The sequence below is a fragment of the Peromyscus leucopus genome, chromosome X (genome assembly GCF_004664715.2).
Source record: "Peromyscus leucopus breed LL Stock chromosome X, UCI_PerLeu_2.1, whole genome shotgun sequence".
NCBI lineage: Eukaryota > Metazoa > Chordata > Mammalia > Rodentia > Cricetidae > Peromyscus > Peromyscus leucopus.
Genome location: NC_051083.1, coordinates 95,558,387 through 95,575,921, shown reverse-complemented (window position 1 = coordinate 95,575,921; position 17,535 = coordinate 95,558,387). Strand labels below are relative to the sequence as shown.

The 17,535-nt window shown below is 42.2% G+C and overlaps 1 protein-coding gene across 1 annotated transcript in view; it reads left to right on the top strand.

The window, feature by feature from the left end:
• Nucleotides 1-2,553: 2,553 nt before the first annotated feature.
• Acsl4 (acyl-CoA synthetase long chain family member 4) overlaps nt 2,554-17,535 on the top strand; it is a 60,638-nt gene continuing 45,656 nt past the window's right edge. The window contains exons 1-2 of the mRNA XM_028876971.2: nt 2,554-2,737; nt 11,864-11,897. The gene's annotated coding sequence lies outside the window, so the exon portion shown is untranslated. The remainder of the gene's footprint in view (nt 2,738-11,863; nt 11,898-17,535) is intronic.

Here is a 17,535-nt window from a genome sequence, read left to right as displayed (position 1 = left end):
ATATTTGTTTTCAATTTGGTTGCATTTTTGTTTGATGGTTTTCTGAGACAGGGTCTCATGTAACCTTGGCTGACCTAGAACTCACAGAGATCCACCTGCCTCTGCCTCCTGAATGCTGGGATTAAAGGTGTGTGCCACCACACCTCGTTGTTTTCTCTCTTGCATAAGTAGCTTTTCTTCTTTCTTTATCTTGAATGTGGTGGATTAAATGTGCAGGGAAAGGCCAGGTGGTGGTGGCACACGCCTTTAAGCCCAGCATTTGGGAGGCAGAGCCAGGCGGATCTCTGTGAGTTCGAGGCCAGCCTGGTCTACAGAGCAAGATCCAGGACAGGCACCAAAACTACTCAGAGAAACCTTGTTTTCAAACCACCCTCCCCCCCTCAAAAAAAAAAAAAAACTGTTCAGGAAAAGATCTGGTAGATAATAAAGGTGACCAGAACTGTGAGCACTAATTAATAGCTTAAATGATATACATTTTGAAAATACAAGCCGGGCGTGGTGGCGCACGCCTTTAATCCCAGCACTTGGGAGGCAAAGGCAGGCGGATCTCTGTGAGTTCGAGGCCAGCCTGGACTGCCAAGTGAGTTCCAGGAAAGGCGCAAAGCTACACAGAGAAACCCTGTCTCGAAAAAAACCAAAAAAAAAAAAAAAAAAAAAAAAAAAAGAAAATACAAGTAGCTTCATGGTCTGATATATATGTGTATACATTTGTTAGGCACACATACATGTATGTACATACATATAAACAAAACCCAATAGCCCCCCTCCTTTATTTACACCTTGTAAAGCTGGAAGGACTTCTGTAAGCTCCTAAGGACTACTGAGTTCAGAGGAGTTCATTAAAAATGTCTGGGTTACATGATTCATGATGAAGGAAACTAGAAAAAGTATTCATTAATTACAAGTTCTTTTCCTGCTTAGTCTAACAGGTTGAGTTATGTGGAACACTGGGTCTGTGCGGTGCCTGTGTTTTAATTCCATAACTAAACTTGAAGTTTGTTGAAGGAGTGGATGTTTGTTCCTCCAGTTTCTTTTGTACTATCTCACAGATAAATGACAGGTTTCCGTATACGGTAGGTCCCTAGTAGAATATATAGCCAGCTAATAATTATCTGTTTCTGGTATTACAACAAGATCTCATAAAAATAAAGATGACAATTAAATTTGTTTGAAGTCCTAAATTTTCTAGGTCAATCTTGAGAAAGGAAAAGTACATGAGTGTGTTTACGCACACTGTATACAACTTGGTGGGTCCGTTGAAAATTAAAGGAACACTACATCTTTAAAATAACATTCAAACAAGCTGAAAGTCTCTGCTCTCAGCCAAGCACCCAGTTTGTGTCCTTTGGGGTGCTTTTTTCCCCGTTGCTGTGGACGGAACCCAGGGCCTTGTGCTTGCTAGGCAAGCACTCTACCACTGAGCTAAATCCCCAACCCCGGGGGTGCTTCTTAAAAATTCAAAAATTTCACCTATTTAAGATCCGGATCAAAACATCTGGGAATTATTTCTCTAGGTACTCACATTTGAACAAACAGATGATTATGATACACATTAAAGCTTAAGAACTACTGTAGCCAGCGATCTGAGATGAGCAATCTCTCTGTGTGTGTGTGTGTGTGTGTCCACCACACATACAATGAGGAAAATGAAAAATAGTAAGTAAAACATCCATAATAAGCAGAAAAAAGGCAGTCAGTTCACCCTTATGCACCACAGAACTAGAAGAATAGTTGGCATTTATTTCTTTTGGCGATATAGTCTTGGCAGTTTGTTGTGGCTTATACGCAATTACAATGCATCTTGAAGCCCTGAGATAGTCTCTGGAATTTTATTTAGAACAATAATTTCTCAACTCTTTGGAGAGAAAAAAGGCATTATCAAGAACAGGCTTAGAAGCAATATGATCTCACAGCACTGCCTTGACTTTTTCTTATCAGTTGTGGGCTCCTTTGCCTTGACTGCCTGACGTGCAAAAGCCTGCCTTCAAGAGACATTTCATGAGCCCGAGGGAGCAAGAATCTTAACACGACTCAAGGTAAGATAAAAGGATGGGTAGCTTTGGCTCAGGCTTACAGGAGCTCGAAGCCAGCAAACTGGGTTAAGATCTCTCCTATACGAAGCACGAGGCAATCAAAAGATAGGTATCTACTAGGGCAGCTGGAAGATGACCTCGGGGGAACTTTCATCCTGGGTGGAGTCCTGGGAAGCCCGCTAGGGCGTGTGCCAGTTCTGCAGCTCTCCGCCGTCGGGCGCCAAGCCCTCGCGGGCAGCCCAGCCCAGCACTGCGGGACCAGCATTGTGGCAATGGGCTCTAGGGAGCCTTTAGCGACTCGCGACCCCTTGGTAGCAGCCCTCCTTTGCAGCAGCCGCGAGCCCCACCGGGCTCCTCCTCTTTGCCGGTGACGTCCTTCGCGAACGGAGGCGGGCGCGTGGGTGGGCCGAGCCGGCGGCCGCCTGCGATTCGGCGGGCTCAGCCACACCACCGCGCGCCCCCACTCCGCCCGCCCCTCCAGGCGCGTCTTTTCCGGGCTCGCGCTGCGCCCCGCCTCCGCTGGCCGTCCGGGTTGCGCGCGCGCCGCTGCGGCTTTTTTTTTTTTTTCCACTGCCCTCCGCGGCGCGCCCCTCCTTGCACGGCAGCTCTGGAGCTAGCGGGCACGCGGGTGCTCTCCGTGAGCTTCCTTCCCCTTAAGGCCGGACCGAGCGGCGGAGACGTGGTGGACCAGGCAGCAACCTTTGGTGAGTGATCCTAGACTGGGGAGGCTGCGGCCGCTGGGTCGGTGCCCGGGAGGGCCCCCCTATCCCTGTCGGGCTCCGCGTTGTTCACCTGAGCCGGCTGGAGGTCAGGGGGGCGCTCGGCTTCTCGGGAGTGGCCGCTGGCTCCTGGAGCACCTGGGCTTCTGGGGAGATAACCGCTGTAGCTATCTCTTTGGATGCGCTCCGGGATCCTCCAGAAACCCGCCTGGTTCTTCCCTGCAGCTCCCTGTACCCGAGGGCCATGAGAACTCTTCCTCCCGGGGGTACAGGGCTTTGCCATGACTCAGTTGATAAGAGCACACAAAGTGCCTGCTAGACCTCCAAACGACCTTTAGGGCGCCCCTAGACCTCCGCTCCATTTTGTCCCCTCCCAGTCACTCTGTAACAGGGTCCGGGCGCGCGCGGGGGGGGGGGGGGATGTCTCTTTGGCTCCAGAAACATCTGCCCTCTCGCATTTGAGGCGGGGGAACCTTAGGTTTCGATAGATAACCTCTCAGCATCCATACCTTTAGGTATGTTAGCAAACAGCTGGATCCTAGCTGAAGCGTGCATGGTGTGTTCTTCCCGTCTTCATCCCCGCGTTCAGTAGGTATATTTAATATAAGGTTTATTCACTTCCTCTTCCTCTCATTCGAGTACCGAGAAGAACTGTGGCTGATGTCTATAGACAGAAAAACCTAGGAGAATGTGATTCATTGCCTAACTGGTTACATATTTGAAATCAGACGTCATTTCTCCGTTTTACTCCAGCATCTCCTTCGAAGACATTTATTTTTAATTCTCTTGAAATTAATTTGCTCCTTTGTACTTTTCATCCTAAAAGTCAATCTTCACTTAGAGAAACGACGTTAAGAGTCGGAATAAGGGGAAATGAACCTCGCTGAAGAAGTAAGCCCTTTGCTTTACTGGTTAATGGTTTAATCAACCACTCAGTTTCCTCTTCTGTGAAAATATGTCCAGCTGTCATGCAGTTGGATTCAAGCATAACCGAGGTTCCTTCTCGTGTTTTGTTTCTTGGACCTCTAAATTCATGCTTATTAACGCATTGCTAATTCAACCTAAGAAAGCAGTTTCCTGCACTTGCTTTAACTTTAGTTTTTCTTCTTTCACTTCCAACAAGCCAGGATTCCACATGTTCTCGATATATAAATCAGCAAGTGGATATCAATTACAGTGCTGCTACTGAGCATGTCAAGCAAAAATTTAAATGTAAGGCCTCCCTTAAATTGCAAACTAGCTCATCTTTTCAGCTGAATCTGCAAAAGTGGAAAACAAGCTAGACTTCTGTTCAAATGGCCCTTCTCTGCCACTTCCATGGAGGAACCAGCATTATATTGGCTGTTATACTTGCAAATTGAGATAAAGGACCTTGACATAAAAAAAAAAATCCCAGAAGCGTTTAATGTGCTGATTTAAAAGTTTGAGTGATTTCAGCTTTGTAGCTTCTTTAAAATAAATATTCTTAAAACTAGATCAAATATAGAATTTTTGTTACCCAGTTTTGTAGGGATGTGATGGGTGGAGAAAGAACAAAGAATCTTGTCCAATTAGTTGCCAAGAGACCTGAATCCAGACTCTGGAGAGTTTCAGATTTTAGCCTCAGCTGTATCTAGCTATATCAACCCTGAACAAGGCACTTTTCTTAGTTTTCACATATATAAATTAAAATGAATCTACAGTTTCCAAGATGATTCATAAATCCCTCGTGTTGGATTTTGTACTATGAAAATAATGAGATTTTTATGAATCTATATGTATTTTAATGTAGTTCACATTAAAGCTGTGGCTGAATCTTGTTACATCAGTTTAAAACATTTTCTCAAAGGTCTGCATAGCAAGTTATGCTTAGTTCTTAATTCATCCTGACTTAATGAGTTACTGCATGTAGTTCATAATTTCCGAAGCAGTTTCACAAATGTTAGGTTAACTTCCATAGGCAGATGAAAAGTATGGGTACCACACTGAGTTTTAGACATTCATGGCCATTAGACACTTGGAGGAGGATGTACAATTGTAATTGGCTAGTAACTTTAAAAGCATATACAGAGGGGCTGGAATGATGGCTCAGTGGTTAAGACCAATGGCTGCTCTTCCATAGGACCTGGGTTCAGTTCCCAGCACCCACATGGTGGCTCACAGCTGCCTGTAACTCCAGTCTCAAGGGATCCAGCACCCTCTTCTGGCGTCTGTGAGCACCAGGCATGCATGTGGTACACAAACATATAGACAAAACACCTATATACATAAAATAAAAATATTCTACACAGAGAAACCCTGTCTCAAAAAACCAAAAAAAAAAAAATTTAAATAAATAAAATAAAAATATTCAGCTGGGAGTTGTGGCACACAGTCCCAGACTTGGGAAGCAGAGGCCAGCCTGATCAACATAGAAAGTTCCAGAACAGCCAGGATTACATAGAGAGACCCTGTCTCAAGCAACAACAACAAAAATACATTAAAAAAATTTAAAAAGCATATGCAGACATCTCACTCGTTCTATTTATAAATTCATTCCACTCTCTTGTTCTTAGTGGCTCATGTATTTTGTGGTAGACCTTCAGGATATGATGGTTAAGAGAACACCTATGAAATTGTAGTCTGAGAGGGTGGTGTGGTTTTACTGAGACATGGACATGTAGTTCATTTTTATTAAAGATAGTAATATCTGCTGGGCGGTGGTAGCACTCGCCTGTAATCCCAGCACTCGAGAGGCAGAGGCAGGTGGATCTCTGTGAGTTCGGGGCCAGCCTGGTCTACAGAGGGAGTTCCAGGACAGCCAGGATAGGCTCCAAAGGTACACAGAGAAACCCTGTCTCTGGAAAAAAAAAAAGATAGTAATATCCAAGTTGGGATGAACAAAATTGCCTCAAGGTTAAGCCTCAATAAGGGAGGAGGAGATAATTGTATCATATTGAGGACTGTTGGTTCTTTTTAGTTTTTGTTTTCCAAAACAGGATTTCTCTGTAACAGGCCTGGCTGTCCTGGAACTAGTTCTGTAGACAAGGCTGTCCTTGATCCCCCTGCTTCTGCCTCTCAAGTGCTGGGATTAAAGGTGTGTGCCACCACACCCAGGCTCTCCAGGTGGTTCTTTGTGGCATTACATATTCTCACTTCCTTGACTTTCCTTAGGAAACACATAAGCTTTGTTTTTCCACTCCTCCTCCTGGCTGATATTATACATTTGAACTTTTTTCTCTTTTGATTATGAATTCTGGTGTTGTAGGTTGTCATACAGTTAGAAGAAATAATACCCTATATCTGATTTCACCCAATGTTAGTATCACAAGTAATTATTATATAACAGTACAGCTAAGCAGTTGAATAGATGCAATCTGTCCATCATATTCACATTCTACAAGTTTTTTCTTTTTAAAATTTTATTTTCCTGTTTTGATTTATATTTATGTGTGCATGCCACATGTGTGCAGATGCCCACCTAAGCCAGAAGAGGGCCTGGGTGCCTTGAAGCTGGAGTCATAGGAATTATGAGCTGCCTGATATAGGTGCAGGGAACTGAACTCTTTCTCTGCAAGAACAGCAAGCATTCTTCACTGCTCAGCCACTTTTAGCGTGCAGTTTGTCTCTGTTTAGTTCTGCACAGTGTTGCCATGCATAGCTTTCTGTGACCACGCCAGGCAAGTCACGAAACAATTCTAGCCCACAAGGATTCCGTGTGTTTCCTTTTTCTACTCACAGTCATCTCGCTCTCAGTGATCTATTTCCCATGTCCCTTCTTGTCCTTTCAAGAATGCTAAATAAATGGGAGCACAGACTGTAACCCTTTTAGACTGCCTCCTACCACTAGCAGAATTCCTTGGAGATCCATGAGATTTGTAGAGTTAATATACTCTTAATCAATAATCTGTTTATTTTCAGTATTGAGTGGTATGGCTTGTCATAGATGTATGCTTAACCGTTCATCTATCAATGAACCTCTGTTTCTGTGTATGAGCGTAAATTTTCACTTCCGGGATAATTGTCTAAGAATACAATTGCCAGGTTATACAGTAGTTGCACGTTTAGGTTTCAGAGTAGTTGTTTCCCATTAGTAGTGTGTGACTGTGTCATGACTTTGTCAGTTTTTTTGCATTGTTGCTACTTTTCCCTCCACTTAGCTAGTCTATGTGGTGTTATTCTAATTTCCCTTTAGTTATCACTCACTATGTAGGGATCTCTCTCTCTCTCTCTCTCTTTTTTTTTGTTTTTGTTTTTCGAGACAGGATTTCTCTGTATCTTTGGTGCCTGTCCTGGATCTCACTATGTAGATCAGGCTGGCCTTGAACTCACAGAGATCTGCCTGGATCTGCCTCCTCAGGGCTGGGATTAAAGGCGTGTGCCACCACCGCCCGATGTGATTGTTAATAGTTTTAATTTATAATACCCTGATGGCTCATGTTCTGCATTTGCTACTAGTTGGTCTTGTTTTTATTTGTGTACTATATTTGTGCATTTTCTTTAGCTTTCTGAGGTTGTAATTTTTTGTTGTTGTTTTTTGAGACAGGGTCTCTCTATGTAGGTCTCTCCCTGGCTGTCCTGAAACTGTGTAGATCAAGCTGGCCTGAACTCACAGAGATCTGCCTGCCTCTGCCTCCCAAGTACTGGGATTAAAGGTGTGGTCTACCTGGTTTGAAGTTCTAGTTTAATAACAATGTTTCTCCCCTCTCTATTCACTCCAAATTCTCCCTCCTAACTACCCCTCTCTATTCTTCAAATTCATGGCCTCTTTTTTTATTGTTATTGGGTGTATATATGTGTTTGTGTATACTCATACACACACACACTAAATATAATCGTTGGGTCGGTATACTGTTAGTTTGTGTTTATGTTTCCAATCCCAGTGGATAGATACAAAACACTCCCCCACCTAAGGCTCAGGGAATATTGCCAGAGGAGGCAGAAAGATTGTATGAGCCAGAGGGTCAAGGAGTTGGCTAAGTTATGCCTGTAATGTCTCACCAACATGATCACCCAAATGTGACCTGAGCAAGGAAGGAGGACACCACCCAACATGCCAAAGTGGACAGGGACTAGGGACTCAATGCTACACAAACCACAGGCACTGAGGAAAGCTTGGGAGGGGAAGAGGTGGTCCTCCCCAGGGAAGAGCACACCAATTGGAGGTCCAATGCCAAATGGTCAGCCCTGAAAACACACTTACTAGGTCTTTTAAAATTTATTGTTGGAGAATTTCATACATCTATACACTGACTGCTGATCATAGTTGCCTCCCTTCTTCCCCACTGCTACTACCTCCTGGGTGCTCCCACCCCGACGGTCCTTTTTTTTTTTTTTTAATCACCAAGTGCCATGGATGCATGGGTATGGTGCCATTCACTGGTGGATGGACAACCTACCAGGCCACTGCTAGGTCTTCAGTAAAATTCTGTCATCATCCTTTTGTCTATTTTTGTGTTGGATTATTTGAAATTGTTGAGTAGTAAAAGTTCTTTGTATATTTTAAATACTGATCTTTTGTTGTTACATGGCTTGAAAGTTCTGCAGAACTTGAATTTGGACTGCTGAGACAGTAAATACATTAGTTGCAGAAAAATTTTTTTGAACACACGGCCTGTGCTTCTGATCTCAAGGGGTCTTAGATACTTACATTATTCAATTTTAAGCCTTTGTTTTCAGCCTTACATCCCATTAATCTTTTCCTGCAAGCAATGCATTTACTGTTTTGATAGATCCAGAGCTCACATATGTTCTTTGGCAAGTGGCTGTGAAATCTGGTTATACATGTTCTTAGCTTACTAAAATGGCTGCTATCCTTTAGGGCCTTAAAATACAGTGTCTGTTTTACCACTCGTCATACGCAATGTAGAATTAAACTGATACACAAAGTGCCAAGGAGATTTTGGGTTCCACTTTTTAAATTAGAAATATGTGGGCAAAACTATAGTTGTTCAGCAAAGTTTTTTTTTTTTTTTAAATTATCTAAAGAACAAAACTTGCCGGACGGTGGTGGCGCACGCCTTTAATCCCAGCACTCGGAGGCAGAGCCAGGCGGATCTCTGTGAGTTCGAGGCCAGCCTGGGCTACAGAATGAGTTCCAGGACAGGCACCAAAACAACACAGAGAAACCCTGTCTTGAAAAACCAAAACCAAATCTTTACTTTTACTTAAACACATTTTGAGAGTTTATTCCTACATTTTGAGTAGTGAAGTTGTGAATCTCAATTATATTCTTTGTAGGCCTTTTCTGTTTACTCTAATTCTTAAATTTGTCTTCACTGTGTATTTTTCTTTTATAGTCACTACTTGTCATTTGTTTTAACGGTTTATTCTGTATGGTGTAAGGATAGAGGCCAGGACATTGCTTTACCACTGAGCTAACATCTCCAACCCTTAACTGTTTCCACAGTGACTATTAGTTTTTAGTGATGCTTATACTATCATATTTTGAAAATGGTGTGTGCCTGTATTATGGTAAGAACTTGCTAGAGTAGTGATTAATTTTACGGATATTCATTTTTATGGTGGTACTGCAGCAATCAGTTGTCTCTTTGTGGCTGCCATATCTGCCCCAGTTAGTATGCAGTTAGGGTATCAAATTCCTACTAGAAAAAAGAGCGAACTGGTGTAAGTCAGGGACAGAAAAACAGTCCCTGTGGCCAAATCTTGTCCACCACCTGTTTCTGTAAATAAACTTCAGTTGGAACACAGCCATATGGCTTCATTTATGTATTGTCTGGCAGTATTCACAGGGACCCTGTGGCCTCCTGGGTCTGTTTACTCTGTGGACCATTAGAGAAAAATTTTGATGAACTCCCAGATAACGCAACTTTAACTAGGACCAGTTTCTTCTATTTTATCAAGGACATTTTTATATAGCCTTTGCTTTTCTTTGAAGATTGCATTCAAAGCCTGACAGTAGAATTAAGGCCTAGTTCGAGAACTTAGAGAAGTTGACTTTTGTTGTTGAGGTGTGGGCTGCTTCAGAGCGAATGTCAGTTTACTGTATGGTAATTACGAGTCTTAATAGACACCTATGCAGTTGGGTTAGTCCAAGCCAGACCACTAATGAGTGAGCTAGGCATGGCTACAGTTTTGCACCAGAAACTGTTTTGTAACCTTTAAGTACATAGTATGAGGCTACCAAGTTGAACTTCCACTGTTCTTTATTATTTTGTTTGCACAACTTCCTTCTTTTGTTAACTTGACACTTTGGTTCTTTTAAATGTCCTAAGTGTCATGCTGAAAATGGAAATGAAGTTAGGACTCTTGGCTGTACATTTGGAAGGAAGTGGATCCTGTCATATGCACAAGTATATAGTAAATATATTTTGAAAATATAAACGCATATTTTAACAAAGTCAAAAAGGCAAGTGGCAGATTTTGAGGGGGGATGGCTTCTGAATGTGCTGTAGAAACTTGAATTGACTTCTATTCACCTGATTCACTACTGATGATCTTCATTTCTGTGGTAAAAGACACAGTAAACTGAGCAATTGCTGTTAGTTCAGTGTGCCTGTATGCCTACCAGCTGGGCGTATAGGCTTTACTACTCAGCCTGTGTAGTTGGTTGTACATATTAGTGTGTCTGTTTGTGTTTTGCTGGGGATGGAACCCACAGCCTTCTACGTGCTAGGCAAGTGTTTCACCACTGAGTTACATCTTCATGTAGTGTTTTTAAAATATATGATTTAATATTTTATAAATTGATGAAATATGAGTGGGCGGAATTGGCATTCTTCCTGAAACCAGTGAAATGATACAGTGTGTGGGATTCCCTTCACATCATATGGCAGGTGGATGGCAGTGGGGAGTGGACGCTGAAGAAAACAGTTCAACATATGGATAATGGTTGAAACGGGTGATAATCACATTAGGCTCATTATTATGAATCACACTGAGTTGTTTTAGGAAGAGTTGATGAGTGAAAATTGCTAAAAATAATAACTGTAATTAGGTAAAGACAGTATAAAATTTCTGTAAATACAGAAGTTTGAATATTGTCTGCAAGCTCATTGCTTTGCAAGTTTCTTTAGTTCCTTGACATTTTTATCCCAAGAATTCAGTTTAAATTTCTTTACAATCAAGAAAAAAGTCACCGGGGCGGTGGCGCACGCCTTTAATCCCAGCACTCAGGAGGCAGAGCCAGGCAGATCTCCATGAGTTTGAGGCCAGCCTGGTCTACAGTGTGAGATCCAGGACAGGCTCAAAAAAAAAAAAGAAAAAAAACCTACACGGAGAAACCCTGGAAACCCTGTCTTGAAAACAACAATGAAAAAGAAAAGGAAAGAAAAAACGAGAGAGAGAGAAAGAGAGAGAGAGAGAGAGAGAGAGAATATCTGAATCTTCTCATTTAAGAACACATACATATTTTCCCAGGTGTGCTGGCACATGCCTTTAATGCCAGCATTTAGAGGCGAAGGCAGGCAGATCACTGTGAATTGAGTTGGAGGTCAACTACATAGTGAGCTCTAGGCCAGTCATGGCTACATAGTGTCTCAGGAAGCCAAAAGAGAATTTGTATAAATATTTTGCTGTGGTATATAGTATCCTAGAACAAAGAGGAAAGGAGAAGTTCCCATCAGAGAGACTTAGATGAACTGACACAGGAGTTCTAGAGTACGATAAAGGAATCACAGAACGTTATACACCATGATTCCACTTATCTAAAGGTAAACTAACCTTATCATGTGTGTAGATAATAAAAAAGGTATGATTGATAACATACTGCAGAGGACTTATCCCAAGAGGAAAAGGGAGTGGTCGTAGAGGAAACTTATATAAATCTATAGTGTATTTAACATTTTAATTGCTGTTTTATTGGTAGTTGTACAAGTTAATCAGAAACATTTGCCCACTGGAGGATACTTAGGAGTATTATATAGCAAATGTAATTAATGCCTTGTACTGAGCGAGCATTCAGGTGTTCTAGAAAACTTTTTCTCCCATGGAGAATCTTATTTCTACTTTGAAAATATGACTATAAGTATATAATGCCATGTTCAGATCCATTAACTTTCTGATGTAGATGCTTGCACATACATGTTTGCAGGCATACAGATACTTAGTATTCATAGATACAAACACATCTATACTGTCTACAAAATGGGTTTTTGCTCTACATACTGATTTGTAACTTTGCTTTTTTCACAGTGTACTGGAGGCATCTTTGAGGATTGGTGACGATGTAAGTGAAAAAGACCTTGTGAGGAAAAAAACCCACATAGTGCTATGTAAATATAGTATATTCATCAAAATAGCTGGTTTCTTTGACAAACTGTAATCATGGGGGGGAAGTTACAATCACCGAAAGTAAACAACCAATGAAGTTTTATGTTCTCAATGTCAAGCCAGTTCAGATGGTTTGGGATTAAAGTATGACCAGGTTGCAGATGTGTGTCACTTTATGATGGGACTCTATTCTGAGAAACGCACTGGCTGCTTTCAATCATTGTGTGAACACCATAGGTTGTATTTACACAAAGCTAGGTGGTAGAGCCCATTGTATATGTAGTGAACACATTTGCATTCTGCGGTTCAAATATGACTGGGGCACAGTGGGTTTGCTAACACCAACAACATCACAAATGTAACTAATGGGTTGGTTTTTCTACAACCTTACTAGGCAATAGGAATTGGTGAACTTCATTATAGTCCTATAGGACCACCATCATGTGTGTGTGTGTGTGTGTGCGCGCGCGCGTGCGCACGCGCGCGCATTCTGTTGTGATGGTAATGTCTATACAGACCTAACCTGTATTAAAATTGTAGTTACAGGTCAGGGGCTAAGAGTGCATGCCGTACAAATGTGAGGACTGAGTTCAAATCCCCCTGTAAAAAAGCTGGGCATGGTTGAATGACTCCCTGTAACCCCGGTCTTAGGGAGTGGAGTAAGGGTGGAGATGGCACCAGGAGGCTCACTGGCTTCCTGGTCATAAGCCTAGTTCCAGGTTCTGTGACAGACCCTGTCTCAAGGAAGTAAGATGCAGAGGAGTAGAATAAGACACCTGATGTCTCCTGGCTTCTCCATAGACACGGGCTTGCTCCTGCATATACATGCACATAGGCCATGCACACACATATACATAGATTCCACACAAGCACAAAATTATTGCTAAAGTGATGGGGAATAAGTGCAGTATGTGGAGAATGTGTGTGTGTGTGTGTGTGTGTGAACTTGGACTCCAGTGAAACGTATTCAAATTGAACCTGTGTGCTTATTTTGCTTAAAGAAGAAAACAGTAGCCGAATCTAGATTTTGGGTAGTTGTATGTGGTAAAGGACTTACTTCATTTTGCAGCTTAGAAAAGTAAAGGAAATCTAGCTATCTGTAGTAACATGAATCTTTGTCTCTGTAGTATGTAAAATTGAGAATTGCGAGAAACATGTTAGAGGACCACCTTTGATTTGATTGATTTGAGCATGCGTGTCTGTACCTTGCTTTCTCGTGAAGCATTAATTAAACAGACAAGACCCATTATAATCTCCTGAGTTGATGATGTGGGACCTGGAAGCACAAATCTGCTGTTTTTGTTGCTGTAGTTTTTGAGCCAGGGTCTCACTATACAGCCCAAGAACTACCTCACTGTGTACTCCAGGCTGGCCTCAAACTCATGGCAGGCCCCCGCCCTGGCCTCTCAAATGCCGGGATTACAGGAGGACACCACCAAGCCTAGGTAAACTATATTGTTTTCCTTTAGTCATTTTCCACAAATTCAGTAGGACATTTCATTATTTAAAAAGACTACGTGTGGACAGGGGTTTTCATATGGAAACTCTGCATAGCTACTCCTTTTTCATAGTTTTTCTGAGACAGGGCTTCTCTGTGTTGTTTTGGTGCCTGTCCTGGATCTCGCTCTGTAGCCCAGGCTGGCCTTGAACTCAGAGAGATCCGCCTGGCTCTGCCTCTCAGGTGCTGGGATTAAAGGCATGCACCAACACTGCCGGGAGCCTTCTCTTTTCTAATGAGAGACTACTCATATTTTTTTGTTATGATAATCAAAACATCCCCATTTTCCAAGGCTATCTGTCTGCCTCTTGGAATTTGATTTCATATCAGGATTTTCCACTCATAGGTGCAGTTAATCAGGTCACAGACTTTATTTTTTATTTATTTTTTTAGTAAGATTTTTTTTATTCATTCACAAACCAACTACAGATCCCGCCCATCCTTTTTCCTGCTCCCTCCCAGTTTTTCCCCTAGCCCAATCCCCACCCTCTCCAAAAAGGTATGGCCTCCCATGGGTATGGCCTCCCATAGGGAGTCAGCAAAGCCTAGCACATTCAGCTGAGGCAGGTCCAAGCCCCTCTCCTGTGGTGGTATTGTGTTCACCAAAATATTGTGTACTCTAATAAAAATATCTGGGGTCAGAGAACAGACAGCCACTAGATACAAAGGCTAGAAAATGGTGGCACTCACACCTTTAATCCTAGCATTCCAGAGATAGAAATCCCTCTGGATCTCTGTGAGTTCAAGGCCACATTGGAAATAGCCAAGCATGGTGACACACGCCTTTAATCCCAGAAAGCCAGCCTTTAATCCCAGGGAGTGGTGGTAGAAAACAGGAAGATATATAAGGCGTGAGGACCAGAAACTAGAGGCATTTGGCTGGTTAAGCATTGGGCTGGTTAAGCTTTCAGGCTTTGGAGCAACACAGTTCAGCTGAGATTCATTCTGGATGAGGACAGAGAGGCTTCCAGTCTGAGGAAACAGGACAAGCTGAGGATTGGCAAGGTGAGATAGCTGTGGCTTGTTCTGTCTCTCTGATCTACCAGCATGGACCCCAATAACTCGCCTCAGGTTTGATTTTATTAATAAGAACTTTTAAAATTCCTGCTACACTCTCCCTGCATCCAGGCTGCCTCAGAAGGACAAACATGGTATGTACTCACTCATAAATGGCTACTAGAAGTAAAGCAAAGGTCACAGACTTTATAGGAGCATTAATATAGAGGCTCTCTATTTCTGACTTGGTTAATGAGAAAAGATGTTGTAAGTTACTGGTGAATTCTGGTGGTTGTGGATGAGGCTAATGCAGGGGGAGGCATACTGAAATAACTGTTTTCTTGTATTTTTCTGCTAATTTCCTTTAATGTATAGTCACATGATCGTCATACTATGAAAAAGTAATAGCAGGCTTCTGCAGGATCACTCATCTAAGAAAACCTGGAGAAGTGAGCAGAGCTGTGACTTGTAGTCTTTTCTTTGGGCCGCTGGCTCCCAAATGACATGGAGACTTATTATGAAAGCTTCGCCTATAGCTTAGGCTTGTTCCTAACTAGCTCTTATAATTTAAATTAAGCTGTTTATAGTAATCTATGTTCTGCCATGTGGCTCGTTACCTCTCTTCCATCCTGCACCTCCTGTTTCCTCTCCCATGTCTCCTGTTCCTCCTCCTCTTCCTTTCTTCTCTCCCTGGAAATCCTGCCTATACCTCCTGCCTAGCTATTGACCATTCAGCTTTTTATTACACCAATACAGCAATACACCTTCCCACAGTGTACAAATAGTCCACAACAGTTGCTGCTGAGAGGCTGGTGAGCATTACTTGTGCTTAGAATGTGTTAGGCATTTCTGCTTCTCAGTTGAACGGAAAACTTAGAGCTCTCAGACAGGAAACAGGAACTTGGTGACCGAGCTAAAAGCCAGTCCTGGCTTTGAGAAGAGAAGATAGAAGGCACAATAATATAGCACTGGGATGGATCTAAGTGGAAGATGCTGTGTTTATATGAGCACTGAAGCCATGGAGTTGAGAAGTGAGTTAGAAGAATAGAAGAAAATCCATAGCTTTAGTGAAGGATAGAACTAAGTAGTGGTCATAACCCTTGCCAGGTAAGTATGTTTCAGAAAAGTAGAGCAGAAAGGAGAAAAGTAGACCAGGCATAATGATATCCGTAGAGTTGGAACCAGAGACTTCCAAAGTTGGCTAATTGCAAGCTTAGTCTAGCACGGCTTTAAGGTATTTGGAATATTTGGGGTGCAGAGAGTATCGGGTACCAAGACAAGAACAAAAAGATTTCAGAGAGTGTTGGGATTCTCTATGCCCAGACGTTTTTTTTACAACGTGTACTCACTGCTTTTCTGTTGCTGTGATAAAATACCATGACCAAAAGCAATTTAAGGGAAGTTTTTCTGAGCTGACCGTTCTTGAGAGATTGGAGACCGTCATGGCAGGGAGGCATGGCGGCAAGGGGGCAGACATGGCAGCAGGAACAGGCAGCAGAAACATCTTCAGCCTTGAACATGAAGCAGAGAGAGTGAATTGAAAGTGGTGCCTGTCAAAGCCCACCTGAGGGATAGACTTCCAGCTGGGCTGTGTCACCTCCCCAAACAGCACCACCAACTGGGGGCCAAGTGTCCAGATACCTGACCCTGTGCGGGACATTCTCCTTCAAACCATCACGCGAAGATAGGTTAGAATTTCTTGGAAGGAAGTTGTTTCCAGAATTGGAACCTAAAAAAGGCAAGGCTCAGGTGCACCTTTTGTGAGTTATGCAACCCTTAATTGGGAAGCCATGTGGTGTTTATTTCCACAAATAGAAATGTTGGCATTAGCATTTTCATTCAAACACAATTATACATGCTATACTTTCTTTAAAAAAGCAAAATGATCACCTAAGGATGTTACAATTCAAAATAACCCCCAGACATTTTTAGACTCTTTTACTTAGGTTTGGTTTTTATATCAAGTATATAAGGCCAGGATTTTTATGTGCAACTAAGTTTAAAAAATTATATATATTTCATTATTTTTTTCATTTTCCTGATTACCAAACAATTAAATATTATTTATACAGAGTATCTTTTCCAAAGAATTCCTCTTATCTTTCTAGTTTCTAGTTTCACTTTCTAGTTTCAGTTAGCCACAATCAGCCTGAAAATATTAAATGGAAAATTCCAGAAATGAATAATTCATGAGTTTTATATAAAATTTACTACCATACCTTGTTATAATTATTTTACTAATACCTAGTGCTGCTCATCTCTTTCCTTGCCCAACTTCTAAATTAAACTTTATTATAGAGATGTGTATAAAGGGGAAAATTAGTATAGATAAAGCATGGTACTCTCCACGACTTCAGGCATGAAAGGAATGTCTTACATTTTCCTCCATGGTAACAGGGACTTCCTGACAGGTGGTATCCCCTTAAAGTACAGGCTGCTTTAGAAGAGACAACTGCAAAATGAAAACCTTTGCAATGAATCTCCTTCTTTTTTATTCCTGTATTTGTTCATTTATGTTTTGAGGTAAGGACTCTGTGTTCCTGAAGTTATCTTGGAATGTCCTGTTTATTATTTGTGTGCATGTGCCATTGCACATGGAGGTCTGAAGACAATTCTTTCTTTTTTCTTTTCTTTTTTCTTTTTTGGTTTTTTCGAGACAGGGTTTCTCTGTGTAGCTTTGCGCCTTTCTTGGAACTCACTTGGTAGCCCAGGCTGGCCTCAAACTCACAGAGATCCACCTGCCTCTGCTTCCAGTGCTGGGATTAAAGGCGTGTGCCACCACGCCCGGCTTGAAGACAAATTCTTGAGAATTGGCTCTCTCTTGCAACCTTGAGGCCTCTGGGGACCAGACTCTGCTTGTCAGGCCAGCACATAGGTACCTCTATTCACTGAGCCCTCCAGCTGGCCCTAATCCTGTTTGTAAGCAAGACCACGTTTACAGTTTAGCTGTCTGTATACAGTTCTTTTGGGACTTTCCTAGGTAGAATTGAGTAATGGGCCATTGTCCAGTCCTGAAGTACAAAACATCAGGATTAAAAAGGTACTTGTCCCAGCACTGTAGGGTATAATAGTGGGGCGAGAAATAGACATAAGGGCTCCA